Below are 20,112 nucleotides of genomic sequence, written 5' to 3'. Positions count from 1 at the left end.
CCAGTGAAGAGAGAAACGGGAAATCATCTTGGTAGAGGCAACAAAGCAAAAGCGAGGCAGGATTGACATCTGCTCAACAGAGACGGATTCCCTGCGCTGACACAGTTCACAGTTACACGAGAAGCAATCTGAGCGGTCCGTCGACCGGAGACGTGTTTCCCAAGAGGTCGTTTAGCGAGTGAACAGCAGTGTGCGCGACTTTCAGGAGTGTGCCTGGAAAGTGCCAGAATCACCAGGAGCATCTGTGCAAAAGCTGCTGCCTCTGTGACCGCATTGAGGCACGTTCGCGTGTCTGCGAGTATATAGACGGCTCTTTCGCGTTCACTCCGAGGGAAACGGTCCGCTATTGCTTCTGTGCGCACAGACGCGATTCCCTTGTCTCTTGCGAACACAGGGAACTCTGTGCATCCAAATCTACAGGCTAAGGACGCGTCTGCATATGTTTTGGTGAACAATCGAGTGTGCGTGTTCTGACAGCTGCCTCTATGCAGACGTCTCCACAGAGCCACTTCTGAATGCCCCGCAGCCCAGGACTGAATGGATACACTAACAAGTGCACCGGTGTGAGCAACCACATATGCAGAAGGACGTCTTTCATCTCACAGAAGCGCGAACGTCTTGGCGTTCAAGCACATGGCAGAAACAAGGTGTGAACAGATGAGCTGCTGCTATTTTCTCCGTTCGGCATGCTTCGTTGTAGCTCTCTTGCCGGTCGCCGGCTTAGCGGCTTGCTTTGCGCGACTAGCTCTGGGGAGAGAAGGAGATAGCGCCGGAAACCTCGCCTTTTGCCTTCTTCGGCGCTGGAACCTGGTTGCTGCGCCTTCTCTTTGTCCATGTGCACACACACGATTCCTCAGCGAAAACCATGCAGAAACCTTTCCACGAGCACCCAGGGATGTGCACCCAGCACCACGTGCACGCACACGCAGCTAGAGAAAAGCACCTACCTTTTCACACACTGATGCCTAAGCAAACGCGTGGCCACACACACGCACACATCCGCAAGCGCGCCTACTCCCATCTATTGAGGGAAAGACGGACGAGCTCTTTGGTTGCTCTTCACAGGCTTGTCCCTGATCTATAGCTGAGGGCAAACACTTGTGTGCTTGTGGGAGAGCCTGTGTCTTTCCTGGAAGCGTTTGGGAGTTTTGCTCAGACGCGTGTTTCCTCAAGTTCAAGAATCAAGATCTAGGATACCTGCAGACAGGTGCCTGTTTGTGTGGAGACAGTCTGTTTGAAACTGTGTTCCTCAGCGCCCGCTCTTTCTCCCCGTCGCTCCACACGCCTGGGAGTCCCTTTCTTTCTCTCCACAAGCACGTGTGTTGACTTCGTCGCACATGTGCATCTGCACAAGCGTTGAGCTCAGCAGAGCGTGTCTCTTGACACTTGATGTGCGTTGGCTGTGTCTGCCTGCTCCAGTGAAGAGAGAAACGGGAAATCATCTTGGTAGAGGCAACAAAGCAAAAGCGAGGCAGGATTGACATCTGCTCAACAGAGACGGATTCCCTGCGCTGACACAGTTCACAGTTACACGAGAAGCAATCTGAGCGGTCCGTCGACCGGAGACGTGTTTCCCAAGAGGTCGTTTAGCGAGTGAACAGCAGTGTGCGCGACTTTCAGGAGTGTGCCTGGAAAGTGCCAGAATCACCAGGAGCATCTGTGCAAAAGCTGCTGCCTCTGTGACCGCATTGAGGCACGTTCGCGTGTCTGCGAGTATATAGACGGCTCTTTCGCGTTCACTCCGAGGGAAACGGTCCGCTATTGCTTCTGTGCGCACAGACGCGATTCCCTTGTCTCTTGCGAACACAGGGAACTCTGTGCATCCAAATCTACAGGCTAAGGACGCGTCTGCATATGTTTTGGTGAACAATCGAGTGTGCGTGTTCTGACAGCTGCCTCTATGCAGACGTCTCCACAGAGCCACTTCTGAATGCCCCGCAGCCCAGGACTGAATGGATACACTAACAAGTGCACCGGTGTGAGCAACCACATATGCAGAAGGACGTCTTTCATCTCACAGAAGCGCGAACGTCTTGGCGTTCAAGCACATGGCAGAAACAAGGTGTGAACAGATGAGCTGCTGCTATTTTCTCCGTTCGGCATGCTTCGTTGTAGCTCTCTTGCCGGTCGCCGGCTTAGCGGCTTGCTTTGCGCGACTAGCTCTGGGGAGAGAAGGAGATAGCGCCGGAAACCTCGCCTTTTGCCTTCTTCGGCGCTGGAACCTGGTTGCTGCGCCTTCTCTTTGTCCATGTGCACACACACGATTCCTCAGCGAAAACCATGCAGAAACCTTTCCACGAGCACCCAGGGATGTGCACCCAGCACCACGTGCACGCACACGCAGCTAGAGAAAAGCACCTACCTTTTCACACACTGATGCCTAAGCAAACGCGTGGCCACACACACGCACACATCCGCAAGCGCGCCTACTCCCATCTATTGAGGGAAAGACGGACGAGCTCTTTGGTTGCTCTTCACAGGCTTGTCCCTGATCTATAGCTGAGGGCAAACACTTGTGTGCTTGTGGGAGAGCCTGTGTCTTTCCTGGAAGCGTTTGGGAGTTTTGCTCAGACGCGTGTTTCCTCAAGTTCAAGAATCAAGATCTAGGATACCTGCAGACAGGTGCCTGTTTGTGTGGAGACAGTCTGTTTGAAACTGTGTTCCTCAGCGCCCGCTCTTTCTCCCCGTCGCTCCACACGCCTGGGAGTCCCTTTCTTTCTCTCCACAAGCACGTGTGTTGACTTCGTCGCACATGTGCATCTGCACAAGCGTTGAGCTCAGCAGAGCGTGTCTCTTGACACTTGATGTGCGTTGGCTGTGTCTGCCTGCTCCAGTGAAGAGAGAAACGGGAAATCATCTTGGTAGAGGCAACAAAGCAAAAGCGAGGCAGGATTGACATCTGCTCAACAGAGACGGATTCCCTGCGCTGACACAGTTCACAGTTACACGAGAAGCAATCTGAGCGGTCCGTCGACCGGAGACGTGTTTCCCAAGAGGTCGTTTAGCGAGTGAACAGCAGTGTGCGCGACTTTCAGGAGTGTGCCTGGAAAGTGCCAGAATCACCAGGAGCATCTGTGCAAAAGCTGCTGCCTCTGTGACCGCATTGAGGCACGTTCGCGTGTCTGCGAGTATATAGACGGCTCTTTCGCGTTCACTCCGAGGGAAACGGTCCGCTATTGCTTCTGTGCGCACAGACGCGATTCCCTTGTCTCTTGCGAACACAGGGAACTCTGTGCATCCAAATCTACAGGCTAAGGACGCGTCTGCATATGTTTTGGTGAACAATCGAGTGTGCGTGTTCTGACAGCTGCCTCTATGCAGACGTCTCCACAGAGCCACTTCTGAATGCCCCGCAGCCCAGGACTGAATGGATACACTAACAAGTGCACCGGTGTGAGCAACCACATATGCAGAAGGACGTCTTTCATCTCACAGAAGCGCGAACGTCTTGGCGTTCAAGCACATGGCAGAAACAAGGTGTGAACAGATGAGCTGCTGCTATTTTCTCCGTTCGGCATGCTTCGTTGTAGCTCTCTTGCCGGTCGCCGGCTTAGCGGCTTGCTTTGCGCGACTAGCTCTGGGGAGAGAAGGAGATAGCGCCGGAAACCTCGCCTTTTGCCTTCTTCGGCGCTGGAACCTGGTTGCTGCGCCTTCTCTTTGTCCATGTGCACACACACGATTCCTCAGCGAAAACCATGCAGAAACCTTTCCACGAGCACCCAGGGATGTGCACCCAGCACCACGTGCACGCACACGCAGCTAGAGAAAAGCACCTACCTTTTCACACACTGATGCCTAAGCAAACGCGTGGCCACACACACGCACACATCCGCAAGCGCGCCTACTCCCATCTATTGAGGGAAAGACGGACGAGCTCTTTGGTTGCTCTTCACAGGCTTGTCCCTGATCTATAGCTGAGGGCAAACACTTGTGTGCTTGTGGGAGAGCCTGTGTCTTTCCTGGAAGCGTTTGGGAGTTTTGCTCAGACGCGTGTTTCCTCAAGTTCAAGAATCAAGATCTAGGATACCTGCAGACAGGTGCCTGTTTGTGTGGAGACAGTCTGTTTGAAACTGTGTTCCTCAGCGCCCGCTCTTTCTCCCCGTCGCTCCACACGCCTGGGAGTCCCTTTCTTTCTCTCCACAAGCACGTGTGTTGACTTCGTCGCACATGTGCATCTGCACAAGCGTTGAGCTCAGCAGAGCGTGTCTCTTGACACTTGATGTGCGTTGGCTGTGTCTGCCTGCTCCAGTGAAGAGAGAAACGGGAAATCATCTTGGTAGAGGCAACAAAGCAAAAGCGAGGCAGGATTGACATCTGCTCAACAGAGACGGATTCCCTGCGCTGACACAGTTCACAGTTACACGAGAAGCAATCTGAGCGGTCCGTCGACCGGAGACGTGTTTCCCAAGAGGTCGTTTAGCGAGTGAACAGCAGTGTGCGCGACTTTCAGGAGTGTGCCTGGAAAGTGCCAGAATCACCAGGAGCATCTGTGCAAAAGCTGCTGCCTCTGTGACCGCATTGAGGCACGTTCGCGTGTCTGCGAGTATATAGACGGCTCTTTCGCGTTCACTCCGAGGGAAACGGTCCGCTATTGCTTCTGTGCGCACAGACGCGATTCCCTTGTCTCTTGCGAACACAGGGAACTCTGTGCATCCAAATCTACAGGCTAAGGACGCGTCTGCATATGTTTTGGTGAACAATCGAGTGTGCGTGTTCTGACAGCTGCCTCTATGCAGACGTCTCCACAGAGCCACTTCTGAATGCCCCGCAGCCCAGGACTGAATGGATACACTAACAAGTGCACCGGTGTGAGCAACCACATATGCAGAAGGACGTCTTTCATCTCACAGAAGCGCGAACGTCTTGGCGTTCAAGCACATGGCAGAAACAAGGTGTGAACAGATGAGCTGCTGCTATTTTCTCCGTTCGGCATGCTTCGTTGTAGCTCTCTTGCCGGTCGCCGGCTTAGCGGCTTGCTTTGCGCGACTAGCTCTGGGGAGAGAAGGAGATAGCGCCGGAAACCTCGCCTTTTGCCTTCTTCGGCGCTGGAACCTGGTTGCTGCGCCTTCTCTTTGTCCATGTGCACACACACGATTCCTCAGCGAAAACCATGCAGAAACCTTTCCACGAGCACCCAGGGATGTGCACCCAGCACCACGTGCACGCACACGCAGCTAGAGAAAAGCACCTACCTTTTCACACACTGATGCCTAAGCAAACGCGTGGCCACACACACGCACACATCCGCAAGCGCGCCTACTCCCATCTATTGAGGGAAAGACGGACGAGCTCTTTGGTTGCTCTTCACAGGCTTGTCCCTGATCTATAGCTGAGGGCAAACACTTGTGTGCTTGTGGGAGAGCCTGTGTCTTTCCTGGAAGCGTTTGGGAGTTTTGCTCAGACGCGTGTTTCCTCAAGTTCAAGAATCAAGATCTAGGATACCTGCAGACAGGTGCCTGTTTGTGTGGAGACAGTCTGTTTGAAACTGTGTTCCTCAGCGCCCGCTCTTTCTCCCCGTCGCTCCACACGCCTGGGAGTCCCTTTCTTTCTCTCCACAAGCACGTGTGTTGACTTCGTCGCACATGTGCATCTGCACAAGCGTTGAGCTCAGCAGAGCGTGTCTCTTGACACTTGATGTGCGTTGGCTGTGTCTGCCTGCTCCAGTGAAGAGAGAAACGGGAAATCATCTTGGTAGAGGCAACAAAGCAAAAGCGAGGCAGGATTGACATCTGCTCAACAGAGACGGATTCCCTGCGCTGACACAGTTCACAGTTACACGAGAAGCAATCTGAGCGGTCCGTCGACCGGAGACGTGTTTCCCAAGAGGTCGTTTAGCGAGTGAACAGCAGTGTGCGCGACTTTCAGGAGTGTGCCTGGAAAGTGCCAGAATCACCAGGAGCATCTGTGCAAAAGCTGCTGCCTCTGTGACCGCATTGAGGCACGTTCGCGTGTCTGCGAGTATATAGACGGCTCTTTCGCGTTCACTCCGAGGGAAACGGTCCGCTATTGCTTCTGTGCGCACAGACGCGATTCCCTTGTCTCTTGCGAACACAGGGAACTCTGTGCATCCAAATCTACAGGCTAAGGACGCGTCTGCATATGTTTTGGTGAACAATCGAGTGTGCGTGTTCTGACAGCTGCCTCTATGCAGACGTCTCCACAGAGCCACTTCTGAATGCCCCGCAGCCCAGGACTGAATGGATACACTAACAAGTGCACCGGTGTGAGCAACCACATATGCAGAAGGACGTCTTTCATCTCACAGAAGCGCGAACGTCTTGGCGTTCAAGCACATGGCAGAAACAAGGTGTGAACAGATGAGCTGCTGCTATTTTCTCCGTTCGGCATGCTTCGTTGTAGCTCTCTTGCCGGTCGCCGGCTTAGCGGCTTGCTTTGCGCGACTAGCTCTGGGGAGAGAAGGAGATAGCGCCGGAAACCTCGCCTTTTGCCTTCTTCGGCGCTGGAACCTGGTTGCTGCGCCTTCTCTTTGTCCATGTGCACACACACGATTCCTCAGCGAAAACCATGCAGAAACCTTTCCACGAGCACCCAGGGATGTGCACCCAGCACCACGTGCACGCACACGCAGCTAGAGAAAAGCACCTACCTTTTCACACACTGATGCCTAAGCAAACGCGTGGCCACACACACGCACACATCCGCAAGCGCGCCTACTCCCATCTATTGAGGGAAAGACGGACGAGCTCTTTGGTTGCTCTTCACAGGCTTGTCCCTGATCTATAGCTGAGGGCAAACACTTGTGTGCTTGTGGGAGAGCCTGTGTCTTTCCTGGAAGCGTTTGGGAGTTTTGCTCAGACGCGTGTTTCCTCAAGTTCAAGAATCAAGATCTAGGATACCTGCAGACAGGTGCCTGTTTGTGTGGAGACAGTCTGTTTGAAACTGTGTTCCTCAGCGCCCGCTCTTTCTCCCCGTCGCTCCACACGCCTGGGAGTCCCTTTCTTTCTCTCCACAAGCACGTGTGTTGACTTCGTCGCACATGTGCATCTGCACAAGCGTTGAGCTCAGCAGAGCGTGTCTCTTGACACTTGATGTGCGTTGGCTGTGTCTGCCTGCTCCAGTGAAGAGAGAAACGGGAAATCATCTTGGTAGAGGCAACAAAGCAAAAGCGAGGCAGGATTGACATCTGCTCAACAGAGACGGATTCCCTGCGCTGACACAGTTCACAGTTACACGAGAAGCAATCTGAGCGGTCCGTCGACCGGAGACGTGTTTCCCAAGAGGTCGTTTAGCGAGTGAACAGCAGTGTGCGCGACTTTCAGGAGTGTGCCTGGAAAGTGCCAGAATCACCAGGAGCATCTGTGCAAAAGCTGCTGCCTCTGTGACCGCATTGAGGCACGTTCGCGTGTCTGCGAGTATATAGACGGCTCTTTCGCGTTCACTCCGAGGGAAACGGTCCGCTATTGCTTCTGTGCGCACAGACGCGATTCCCTTGTCTCTTGCGAACACAGGGAACTCTGTGCATCCAAATCTACAGGCTAAGGACGCGTCTGCATATGTTTTGGTGAACAATCGAGTGTGCGTGTTCTGACAGCTGCCTCTATGCAGACGTCTCCACAGAGCCACTTCTGAATGCCCCGCAGCCCAGGACTGAATGGATACACTAACAAGTGCACCGGTGTGAGCAACCACATATGCAGAAGGACGTCTTTCATCTCACAGAAGCGCGAACGTCTTGGCGTTCAAGCACATGGCAGAAACAAGGTGTGAACAGATGAGCTGCTGCTATTTTCTCCGTTCGGCATGCTTCGTTGTAGCTCTCTTGCCGGTCGCCGGCTTAGCGGCTTGCTTTGCGCGACTAGCTCTGGGGAGAGAAGGAGATAGCGCCGGAAACCTCGCCTTTTGCCTTCTTCGGCGCTGGAACCTGGTTGCTGCGCCTTCTCTTTGTCCATGTGCACACACACGATTCCTCAGCGAAAACCATGCAGAAACCTTTCCACGAGCACCCAGGGATGTGCACCCAGCACCACGTGCACGCACACGCAGCTAGAGAAAAGCACCTACCTTTTCACACACTGATGCCTAAGCAAACGCGTGGCCACACACACGCACACATCCGCAAGCGCGCCTACTCCCATCTATTGAGGGAAAGACGGACGAGCTCTTTGGTTGCTCTTCACAGGCTTGTCCCTGATCTATAGCTGAGGGCAAACACTTGTGTGCTTGTGGGAGAGCCTGTGTCTTTCCTGGAAGCGTTTGGGAGTTTTGCTCAGACGCGTGTTTCCTCAAGTTCAAGAATCAAGATCTAGGATACCTGCAGACAGGTGCCTGTTTGTGTGGAGACAGTCTGTTTGAAACTGTGTTCCTCAGCGCCCGCTCTTTCTCCCCGTCGCTCCACACGCCTGGGAGTCCCTTTCTTTCTCTCCACAAGCACGTGTGTTGACTTCGTCGCACATGTGCATCTGCACAAGCGTTGAGCTCAGCAGAGCGTGTCTCTTGACACTTGATGTGCGTTGGCTGTGTCTGCCTGCTCCAGTGAAGAGAGAAACGGGAAATCATCTTGGTAGAGGCAACAAAGCAAAAGCGAGGCAGGATTGACATCTGCTCAACAGAGACGGATTCCCTGCGCTGACACAGTTCACAGTTACACGAGAAGCAATCTGAGCGGTCCGTCGACCGGAGACGTGTTTCCCAAGAGGTCGTTTAGCGAGTGAACAGCAGTGTGCGCGACTTTCAGGAGTGTGCCTGGAAAGTGCCAGAATCACCAGGAGCATCTGTGCAAAAGCTGCTGCCTCTGTGACCGCATTGAGGCACGTTCGCGTGTCTGCGAGTATATAGACGGCTCTTTCGCGTTCACTCCGAGGGAAACGGTCCGCTATTGCTTCTGTGCGCACAGACGCGATTCCCTTGTCTCTTGCGAACACAGGGAACTCTGTGCATCCAAATCTACAGGCTAAGGACGCGTCTGCATATGTTTTGGTGAACAATCGAGTGTGCGTGTTCTGACAGCTGCCTCTATGCAGACGTCTCCACAGAGCCACTTCTGAATGCCCCGCAGCCCAGGACTGAATGGATACACTAACAAGTGCACCGGTGTGAGCAACCACATATGCAGAAGGACGTCTTTCATCTCACAGAAGCGCGAACGTCTTGGCGTTCAAGCACATGGCAGAAACAAGGTGTGAACAGATGAGCTGCTGCTATTTTCTCCGTTCGGCATGCTTCGTTGTAGCTCTCTTGCCGGTCGCCGGCTTAGCGGCTTGCTTTGCGCGACTAGCTCTGGGGAGAGAAGGAGATAGCGCCGGAAACCTCGCCTTTTGCCTTCTTCGGCGCTGGAACCTGGTTGCTGCGCCTTCTCTTTGTCCATGTGCACACACACGATTCCTCAGCGAAAACCATGCAGAAACCTTTCCACGAGCACCCAGGGATGTGCACCCAGCACCACGTGCACGCACACGCAGCTAGAGAAAAGCACCTACCTTTTCACACACTGATGCCTAAGCAAACGCGTGGCCACACACACGCACACATCCGCAAGCGCGCCTACTCCCATCTATTGAGGGAAAGACGGACGAGCTCTTTGGTTGCTCTTCACAGGCTTGTCCCTGATCTATAGCTGAGGGCAAACACTTGTGTGCTTGTGGGAGAGCCTGTGTCTTTCCTGGAAGCGTTTGGGAGTTTTGCTCAGACGCGTGTTTCCTCAAGTTCAAGAATCAAGATCTAGGATACCTGCAGACAGGTGCCTGTTTGTGTGGAGACAGTCTGTTTGAAACTGTGTTCCTCAGCGCCCGCTCTTTCTCCCCGTCGCTCCACACGCCTGGGAGTCCCTTTCTTTCTCTCCACAAGCACGTGTGTTGACTTCGTCGCACATGTGCATCTGCACAAGCGTTGAGCTCAGCAGAGCGTGTCTCTTGACACTTGATGTGCGTTGGCTGTGTCTGCCTGCTCCAGTGAAGAGAGAAACGGGAAATCATCTTGGTAGAGGCAACAAAGCAAAAGCGAGGCAGGATTGACATCTGCTCAACAGAGACGGATTCCCTGCGCTGACACAGTTCACAGTTACACGAGAAGCAATCTGAGCGGTCCGTCGACCGGAGACGTGTTTCCCAAGAGGTCGTTTAGCGAGTGAACAGCAGTGTGCGCGACTTTCAGGAGTGTGCCTGGAAAGTGCCAGAATCACCAGGAGCATCTGTGCAAAAGCTGCTGCCTCTGTGACCGCATTGAGGCACGTTCGCGTGTCTGCGAGTATATAGACGGCTCTTTCGCGTTCACTCCGAGGGAAACGGTCCGCTATTGCTTCTGTGCGCACAGACGCGATTCCCTTGTCTCTTGCGAACACAGGGAACTCTGTGCATCCAAATCTACAGGCTAAGGACGCGTCTGCATATGTTTTGGTGAACAATCGAGTGTGCGTGTTCTGACAGCTGCCTCTATGCAGACGTCTCCACAGAGCCACTTCTGAATGCCCCGCAGCCCAGGACTGAATGGATACACTAACAAGTGCACCGGTGTGAGCAACCACATATGCAGAAGGACGTCTTTCATCTCACAGAAGCGCGAACGTCTTGGCGTTCAAGCACATGGCAGAAACAAGGTGTGAACAGATGAGCTGCTGCTATTTTCTCCGTTCGGCATGCTTCGTTGTAGCTCTCTTGCCGGTCGCCGGCTTAGCGGCTTGCTTTGCGCGACTAGCTCTGGGGAGAGAAGGAGATAGCGCCGGAAACCTCGCCTTTTGCCTTCTTCGGCGCTGGAACCTGGTTGCTGCGCCTTCTCTTTGTCCATGTGCACACACACGATTCCTCAGCGAAAACCATGCAGAAACCTTTCCACGAGCACCCAGGGATGTGCACCCAGCACCACGTGCACGCACACGCAGCTAGAGAAAAGCACCTACCTTTTCACACACTGATGCCTAAGCAAACGCGTGGCCACACACACGCACACATCCGCAAGCGCGCCTACTCCCATCTATTGAGGGAAAGACGGACGAGCTCTTTGGTTGCTCTTCACAGGCTTGTCCCTGATCTATAGCTGAGGGCAAACACTTGTGTGCTTGTGGGAGAGCCTGTGTCTTTCCTGGAAGCGTTTGGGAGTTTTGCTCAGACGCGTGTTTCCTCAAGTTCAAGAATCAAGATCTAGGATACCTGCAGACAGGTGCCTGTTTGTGTGGAGACAGTCTGTTTGAAACTGTGTTCCTCAGCGCCCGCTCTTTCTCCCCGTCGCTCCACACGCCTGGGAGTCCCTTTCTTTCTCTCCACAAGCACGTGTGTTGACTTCGTCGCACATGTGCATCTGCACAAGCGTTGAGCTCAGCAGAGCGTGTCTCTTGACACTTGATGTGCGTTGGCTGTGTCTGCCTGCTCCAGTGAAGAGAGAAACGGGAAATCATCTTGGTAGAGGCAACAAAGCAAAAGCGAGGCAGGATTGACATCTGCTCAACAGAGACGGATTCCCTGCGCTGACACAGTTCACAGTTACACGAGAAGCAATCTGAGCGGTCCGTCGACCGGAGACGTGTTTCCCAAGAGGTCGTTTAGCGAGTGAACAGCAGTGTGCGCGACTTTCAGGAGTGTGCCTGGAAAGTGCCAGAATCACCAGGAGCATCTGTGCAAAAGCTGCTGCCTCTGTGACCGCATTGAGGCACGTTCGCGTGTCTGCGAGTATATAGACGGCTCTTTCGCGTTCACTCCGAGGGAAACGGTCCGCTATTGCTTCTGTGCGCACAGACGCGATTCCCTTGTCTCTTGCGAACACAGGGAACTCTGTGCATCCAAATCTACAGGCTAAGGACGCGTCTGCATATGTTTTGGTGAACAATCGAGTGTGCGTGTTCTGACAGCTGCCTCTATGCAGACGTCTCCACAGAGCCACTTCTGAATGCCCCGCAGCCCAGGACTGAATGGATACACTAACAAGTGCACCGGTGTGAGCAACCACATATGCAGAAGGACGTCTTTCATCTCACAGAAGCGCGAACGTCTTGGCGTTCAAGCACATGGCAGAAACAAGGTGTGAACAGATGAGCTGCTGCTATTTTCTCCGTTCGGCATGCTTCGTTGTAGCTCTCTTGCCGGTCGCCGGCTTAGCGGCTTGCTTTGCGCGACTAGCTCTGGGGAGAGAAGGAGATAGCGCCGGAAACCTCGCCTTTTGCCTTCTTCGGCGCTGGAACCTGGTTGCTGCGCCTTCTCTTTGTCCATGTGCACACACACGATTCCTCAGCGAAAACCATGCAGAAACCTTTCCACGAGCACCCAGGGATGTGCACCCAGCACCACGTGCACGCACACGCAGCTAGAGAAAAGCACCTACCTTTTCACACACTGATGCCTAAGCAAACGCGTGGCCACACACACGCACACATCCGCAAGCGCGCCTACTCCCATCTATTGAGGGAAAGACGGACGAGCTCTTTGGTTGCTCTTCACAGGCTTGTCCCTGATCTATAGCTGAGGGCAAACACTTGTGTGCTTGTGGGAGAGCCTGTGTCTTTCCTGGAAGCGTTTGGGAGTTTTGCTCAGACGCGTGTTTCCTCAAGTTCAAGAATCAAGATCTAGGATACCTGCAGACAGGTGCCTGTTTGTGTGGAGACAGTCTGTTTGAAACTGTGTTCCTCAGCGCCCGCTCTTTCTCCCCGTCGCTCCACACGCCTGGGAGTCCCTTTCTTTCTCTCCACAAGCACGTGTGTTGACTTCGTCGCACATGTGCATCTGCACAAGCGTTGAGCTCAGCAGAGCGTGTCTCTTGACACTTGATGTGCGTTGGCTGTGTCTGCCTGCTCCAGTGAAGAGAGAAACGGGAAATCATCTTGGTAGAGGCAACAAAGCAAAAGCGAGGCAGGATTGACATCTGCTCAACAGAGACGGATTCCCTGCGCTGACACAGTTCACAGTTACACGAGAAGCAATCTGAGCGGTCCGTCGACCGGAGACGTGTTTCCCAAGAGGTCGTTTAGCGAGTGAACAGCAGTGTGCGCGACTTTCAGGAGTGTGCCTGGAAAGTGCCAGAATCACCAGGAGCATCTGTGCAAAAGCTGCTGCCTCTGTGACCGCATTGAGGCACGTTCGCGTGTCTGCGAGTATATAGACGGCTCTTTCGCGTTCACTCCGAGGGAAACGGTCCGCTATTGCTTCTGTGCGCACAGACGCGATTCCCTTGTCTCTTGCGAACACAGGGAACTCTGTGCATCCAAATCTACAGGCTAAGGACGCGTCTGCATATGTTTTGGTGAACAATCGAGTGTGCGTGTTCTGACAGCTGCCTCTATGCAGACGTCTCCACAGAGCCACTTCTGAATGCCCCGCAGCCCAGGACTGAATGGATACACTAACAAGTGCACCGGTGTGAGCAACCACATATGCAGAAGGACGTCTTTCATCTCACAGAAGCGCGAACGTCTTGGCGTTCAAGCACATGGCAGAAACAAGGTGTGAACAGATGAGCTGCTGCTATTTTCTCCGTTCGGCATGCTTCGTTGTAGCTCTCTTGCCGGTCGCCGGCTTAGCGGCTTGCTTTGCGCGACTAGCTCTGGGGAGAGAAGGAGATAGCGCCGGAAACCTCGCCTTTTGCCTTCTTCGGCGCTGGAACCTGGTTGCTGCGCCTTCTCTTTGTCCATGTGCACACACACGATTCCTCAGCGAAAACCATGCAGAAACCTTTCCACGAGCACCCAGGGATGTGCACCCAGCACCACGTGCACGCACACGCAGCTAGAGAAAAGCACCTACCTTTTCACACACTGATGCCTAAGCAAACGCGTGGCCACACACACGCACACATCCGCAAGCGCGCCTACTCCCATCTATTGAGGGAAAGACGGACGAGCTCTTTGGTTGCTCTTCACAGGCTTGTCCCTGATCTATAGCTGAGGGCAAACACTTGTGTGCTTGTGGGAGAGCCTGTGTCTTTCCTGGAAGCGTTTGGGAGTTTTGCTCAGACGCGTGTTTCCTCAAGTTCAAGAATCAAGATCTAGGATACCTGCAGACAGGTGCCTGTTTGTGTGGAGACAGTCTGTTTGAAACTGTGTTCCTCAGCGCCCGCTCTTTCTCCCCGTCGCTCCACACGCCTGGGAGTCCCTTTCTTTCTCTCCACAAGCACGTGTGTTGACTTCGTCGCACATGTGCATCTGCACAAGCGTTGAGCTCAGCAGAGCGTGTCTCTTGACACTTGATGTGCGTTGGCTGTGTCTGCCTGCTCCAGTGAAGAGAGAAACGGGAAATCATCTTGGTAGAGGCAACAAAGCAAAAGCGAGGCAGGATTGACATCTGCTCAACAGAGACGGATTCCCTGCGCTGACACAGTTCACAGTTACACGAGAAGCAATCTGAGCGGTCCGTCGACCGGAGACGTGTTTCCCAAGAGGTCGTTTAGCGAGTGAACAGCAGTGTGCGCGACTTTCAGGAGTGTGCCTGGAAAGTGCCAGAATCACCAGGAGCATCTGTGCAAAAGCTGCTGCCTCTGTGACCGCATTGAGGCACGTTCGCGTGTCTGCGAGTATATAGACGGCTCTTTCGCGTTCACTCCGAGGGAAACGGTCCGCTATTGCTTCTGTGCGCACAGACGCGATTCCCTTGTCTCTTGCGAACACAGGGAACTCTGTGCATCCAAATCTACAGGCTAAGGACGCGTCTGCATATGTTTTGGTGAACAATCGAGTGTGCGTGTTCTGACAGCTGCCTCTATGCAGACGTCTCCACAGAGCCACTTCTGAATGCCCCGCAGCCCAGGACTGAATGGATACACTAACAAGTGCACCGGTGTGAGCAACCACATATGCAGAAGGACGTCTTTCATCTCACAGAAGCGCGAACGTCTTGGCGTTCAAGCACATGGCAGAAACAAGGTGTGAACAGATGAGCTGCTGCTATTTTCTCCGTTCGGCATGCTTCGTTGTAGCTCTCTTGCCGGTCGCCGGCTTAGCGGCTTGCTTTGCGCGACTAGCTCTGGGGAGAGAAGGAGATAGCGCCGGAAACCTCGCCTTTTGCCTTCTTCGGCGCTGGAACCTGGTTGCTGCGCCTTCTCTTTGTCCATGTGCACACACACGATTCCTCAGCGAAAACCATGCAGAAACCTTTCCACGAGCACCCAGGGATGTGCACCCAGCACCACGTGCACGCACACGCAGCTAGAGAAAAGCACCTACCTTTTCACACACTGATGCCTAAGCAAACGCGTGGCCACACACACGCACACATCCGCAAGCGCGCCTACTCCCATCTATTGAGGGAAAGACGGACGAGCTCTTTGGTTGCTCTTCACAGGCTTGTCCCTGATCTATAGCTGAGGGCAAACACTTGTGTGCTTGTGGGAGAGCCTGTGTCTTTCCTGGAAGCGTTTGGGAGTTTTGCTCAGACGCGTGTTTCCTCAAGTTCAAGAATCAAGATCTAGGATACCTGCAGACAGGTGCCTGTTTGTGTGGAGACAGTCTGTTTGAAACTGTGTTCCTCAGCGCCCGCTCTTTCTCCCCGTCGCTCCACACGCCTGGGAGTCCCTTTCTTTCTCTCCACAAGCACGTGTGTTGACTTCGTCGCACATGTGCATCTGCACAAGCGTTGAGCTCAGCAGAGCGTGTCTCTTGACACTTGATGTGCGTTGGCTGTGTCTGCCTGCTCCAGTGAAGAGAGAAACGGGAAATCATCTTGGTAGAGGCAACAAAGCAAAAGCGAGGCAGGATTGACATCTGCTCAACAGAGACGGATTCCCTGCGCTGACACAGTTCACAGTTACACGAGAAGCAATCTGAGCGGTCCGTCGACCGGAGACGTGTTTCCCAAGAGGTCGTTTAGCGAGTGAACAGCAGTGTGCGCGACTTTCAGGAGTGTGCCTGGAAAGTGCCAGAATCACCAGGAGCATCTGTGCAAAAGCTGCTGCCTCTGTGACCGCATTGAGGCACGTTCGCGTGTCTGCGAGTATATAGACGGCTCTTTCGCGTTCACTCCGAGGGAAACGGTCCGCTATTGCTTCTGTGCGCACAGACGCGATTCCCTTGTCTCTTGCGAACACAGGGAACTCTGTGCATCCAAATCTACAGGCTAAGGACGCGTCTGCATATGTTTTGGTGAACAATCGAGTGTGCGTGTTCTGACAGCTGCCTCTATGCAGACGTCTCCACAGAGCCACTTCTGAATGCCCCGCAGCCCAGGACTGAATGGATACACTAACAAGTGCACCGGTGTGAGCAACCACATATGCAGAAGGACGTCTTTCATCTCACAGAAGCGCGAACGTCTTGGCGTTCAAGCACATGGCAGAAACAAGGTGTGAACAGATGAGCTGCTGCTATTTTCTCCGTTCGGCATGCTTCGTTGTAGCTCTCTTGCCGGTCGCCGGCTTAGCGGCTTGCTTTGCGCGACTAGCTCTGGGGAGAGAAGGAGATAGCGCCGGAAACCTCGCCTTTTGCCTTCTTCGGCGCTGGAACCTGGTTGCTGCGCCTTCTCTTTGTCCATGTGCACACACACGATTCCTCAGCGAAAACCATGCAGAAACCTTTCCACGAGCACCCAGGGATGTGCACCCAGCACCACGTGCACGCACACGCAGCTAGAGAAAAGCACCTACCTTTTCACACACTGATGCCTAAGCAAACGCGTGGCCACACACACGCACACATCCGCAAGCGCGCCTACTCCCATCTATTGAGGGAAAGACGGACGAGCTCTTTGGTTGCTCTTCACAGGCTTGTCCCTGATCTATAGCTGAGGGCAAACACTTGTGTGCTTGTGGGAGAGCCTGTGTCTTTCCTGGAAGCGTTTGGGAGTTTTGCTCAGACGCGTGTTTCCTCAAGTTCAAGAATCAAGATCTAGGATACCTGCAGACAGGTGCCTGTTTGTGTGGAGACAGTCTGTTTGAAACTGTGTTCCTCAGCGCCCGCTCTTTCTCCCCGTCGCTCCACACGCCTGGGAGTCCCTTTCTTTCTCTCCACAAGCACGTGTGTTGACTTCGTCGCACATGTGCATCTGCACAAGCGTTGAGCTCAGCAGAGCGTGTCTCTTGACACTTGATGTGCGTTGGCTGTGTCTGCCTGCTCCAGTGAAGAGAGAAACGGGAAATCATCTTGGTAGAGGCAACAAAGCAAAAGCGAGGCAGGATTGACATCTGCTCAACAGAGACGGATTCCCTGCGCTGACACAGTTCACAGTTACACGAGAAGCAATCTGAGCGGTCCGTCGACCGGAGACGTGTTTCCCAAGAGGTCGTTTAGCGAGTGAACAGCAGTGTGCGCGACTTTCAGGAGTGTGCCTGGAAAGTGCCAGAATCACCAGGAGCATCTGTGCAAAAGCTGCTGCCTCTGTGACCGCATTGAGGCACGTTCGCGTGTCTGCGAGTATATAGACGGCTCTTTCGCGTTCACTCCGAGGGAAACGGTCCGCTATTGCTTCTGTGCGCACAGACGCGATTCCCTTGTCTCTTGCGAACACAGGGAACTCTGTGCATCCAAATCTACAGGCTAAGGACGCGTCTGCATATGTTTTGGTGAACAATCGAGTGTGCGTGTTCTGACAGCTGCCTCTATGCAGACGTCTCCACAGAGCCACTTCTGAATGCCCCGCAGCCCAGGACTGAATGGATACACTAACAAGTGCACCGGTGTGAGCAACCACATATGCAGAAGGACGTCTTTCATCTCACAGAAGCGCGAACGTCTTGGCGTTCAAGCACATGGCAGAAACAAGGTGTGAACAGATGAGCTGCTGCTATTTTCTCCGTTCGGCATGCTTCGTTGTAGCTCTCTTGCCGGTCGCCGGCTTAGCGGCTTGCTTTGCGCGACTAGCTCTGGGGAGAGAAGGAGATAGCGCCGGAAACCTCGCCTTTTGCCTTCTTCGGCGCTGGAACCTGGTTGCTGCGCCTTCTCTTTGTCCATGTGCACACACACGATTCCTCAGCGAAAACCATGCAGAAACCTTTCCACGAGCACCCAGGGATGTGCACCCAGCACCACGTGCACGCACACGCAGCTAGAGAAAAGCACCTACCTTTTCACACACTGATGCCTAAGCAAACGCGTGGCCACACACACGCACACATCCGCAAGCGCGCCTACTCCCATCTATTGAGGGAAAGACGGACGAGCTCTTTGGTTGCTCTTCACAGGCTTGTCCCTGATCTATAGCTGAGGGCAAACACTTGTGTGCTTGTGGGAGAGCCTGTGTCTTTCCTGGAAGCGTTTGGGAGTTTTGCTCAGACGCGTGTTTCCTCAAGTTCAAGAATCAAGATCTAGGATACCTGCAGACAGGTGCCTGTTTGTGTGGAGACAGTCTGTTTGAAACTGTGTTCCTCAGCGCCCGCTCTTTCTCCCCGTCGCTCCACACGCCTGGGAGTCCCTTTCTTTCTCTCCACAAGCACGTGTGTTGACTTCGTCGCACATGTGCATCTGCACAAGCGTTGAGCTCAGCAGAGCGTGTCTCTTGACACTTGATGTGCGTTGGCTGTGTCTGCGTGCTCCAGTGAAGAGAGAAACGTGAAATCATCTTGGTAGAGGCAACAAAGCAAAAGCGAGGCAGGATTGACATCTGCTCAACAGAGACGGATTCCCTGCGCTGACACAGTTCACAGTTACACGAGAAGCAATCTGAGCGGTCCGTCGACCGGAGACGTGTTTCCCAAGAGGTCGTTTAGCGAGTGAACAGCAGTGTGCGCGACTTTCAGGAGTGTGCCTGGAAAGTGCCAGAATCACCAGGAGCATCTGTGCAAAAGCTGCTGCCTCTGTGACCGCATTGAGGCACGTTCGCGTGTCTGCGAGTATATAGACGGCTCTTTCGCGTTCACTCCGAGGGAAACGGTCCGCTATTGCTTCTGTGCGCACAGACGCGATTCCCTTGTCTCTTGCGAACACAGGGAACTCTGTGCATCCAAATCTACAGGCTAAGGACGCGTCTGCATATGTTTTGGTGAACAATCGAGTGTGCGTGTTCTGACAGCTGCCTCTATGCAGACGTCTCCACAGAGCCACTTCTGAATGCCCCGCAGCCCAGGACTGAATGGATACACTAACAAGTGCACCGGTGTGAGCAACCACATATGCAGAAGGACGTCTTTCATCTCACAGAAGCGCGAACGTCTTGGCGTTCAAGCACATGGCAGAAACAAGGTGTGAACAGATGAGCTGCTGCTATTTTCTCCGTTCGGCATGCTTCGTTGTAGCTCTCTTGCCGGTCGCCGGCTTAGCGGCTTGCTTTGCGCGACTAGCTCTGGGGAGAGAAGGAGATAGCGCCGGAAACCTCGCCTTTTGCCTTCTTCGGCGCTGGAACCTGGTTGCTGCGCCTTCTCTTTGTCCATGTGCACACACACGATTCCTCAGCGAAAACCATGCAGAAACCTTTCCACGAGCACCCAGGGATGTGCACCCAGCACCACGTGCACGCACACGCAGCTAGAGAAAAGCACCTACCTTTTCACACACTGATGCCTAAGCAAACGCGTGGCCACACACACGCACACATCCGCAAGCGCGCCTACTCCCATCTATTGAGGGAAAGACGGACGAGCTCTTTGGTTGCTCTTCACAGGCTTGTCCCTGATCTATAGCTGAGGGCAAACACTTGTGTGCTTGTGGGAGAGCCTGTGTCTTTCCTGGAAGCGTTTGGGAGTTTTGCTCAGACGCGTGTTTCCTCAAGTTCAAGAATCAAGATCTAGGATACCTGCAGACAGGTGCCTGTTTGTGTGGAGACAGTCTGTTTGAAACTGTGTTCCTCAGCGCCCGCTCTTTCTCCCCGTCGCTCCACACGCCTGGGAGTCCCTTTCTTTCTCTCCACAAGCACGTGTGTTGACTTCGTCGCACATGTGCATCTGCACAAGCGTTGAGCTCAGCAGAGCGTGTCTCTTGACACTTGATGTGCGTTGGCTGTGTCTGCCTGCTCCAGTGAAGAGAGAAACGGGAAATCATCTTGGTAGAGGCAACAAAGCAAAAGCGAGGCAGGATTGACATCTGCTCAACAGAGACGGATTCCCTGCGCTGACACAGTTCACAGTTACACGAGAAGCAATCTGAGCGGTCCGTCGACCGGAGACGTGTTTCCCAAGAGGTCGTTTAGCGAGTGAACAGCAGTGTGCGCGACTTTCAGGAGTGTGCCTGGAAAGTGCCAGAATCACCAGGAGCATCTGTGCAAAAGCTGCTGCCTCTGTGACCGCATTGAGGCACGTTCGCGTGTCTGCGAGTAT

This window comes from Patagioenas fasciata, unplaced genomic scaffold (genome assembly GCF_037038585.1).
Source record: "Patagioenas fasciata isolate bPatFas1 unplaced genomic scaffold, bPatFas1.hap1 Unplaced_1, whole genome shotgun sequence".
Taxonomy (NCBI): domain Eukaryota; kingdom Metazoa; phylum Chordata; class Aves; order Columbiformes; family Columbidae; genus Patagioenas; species Patagioenas fasciata.
The sequence above is the reverse complement of the archived record's forward strand: the minus strand, read 5'-3'. Positions refer to the sequence as shown.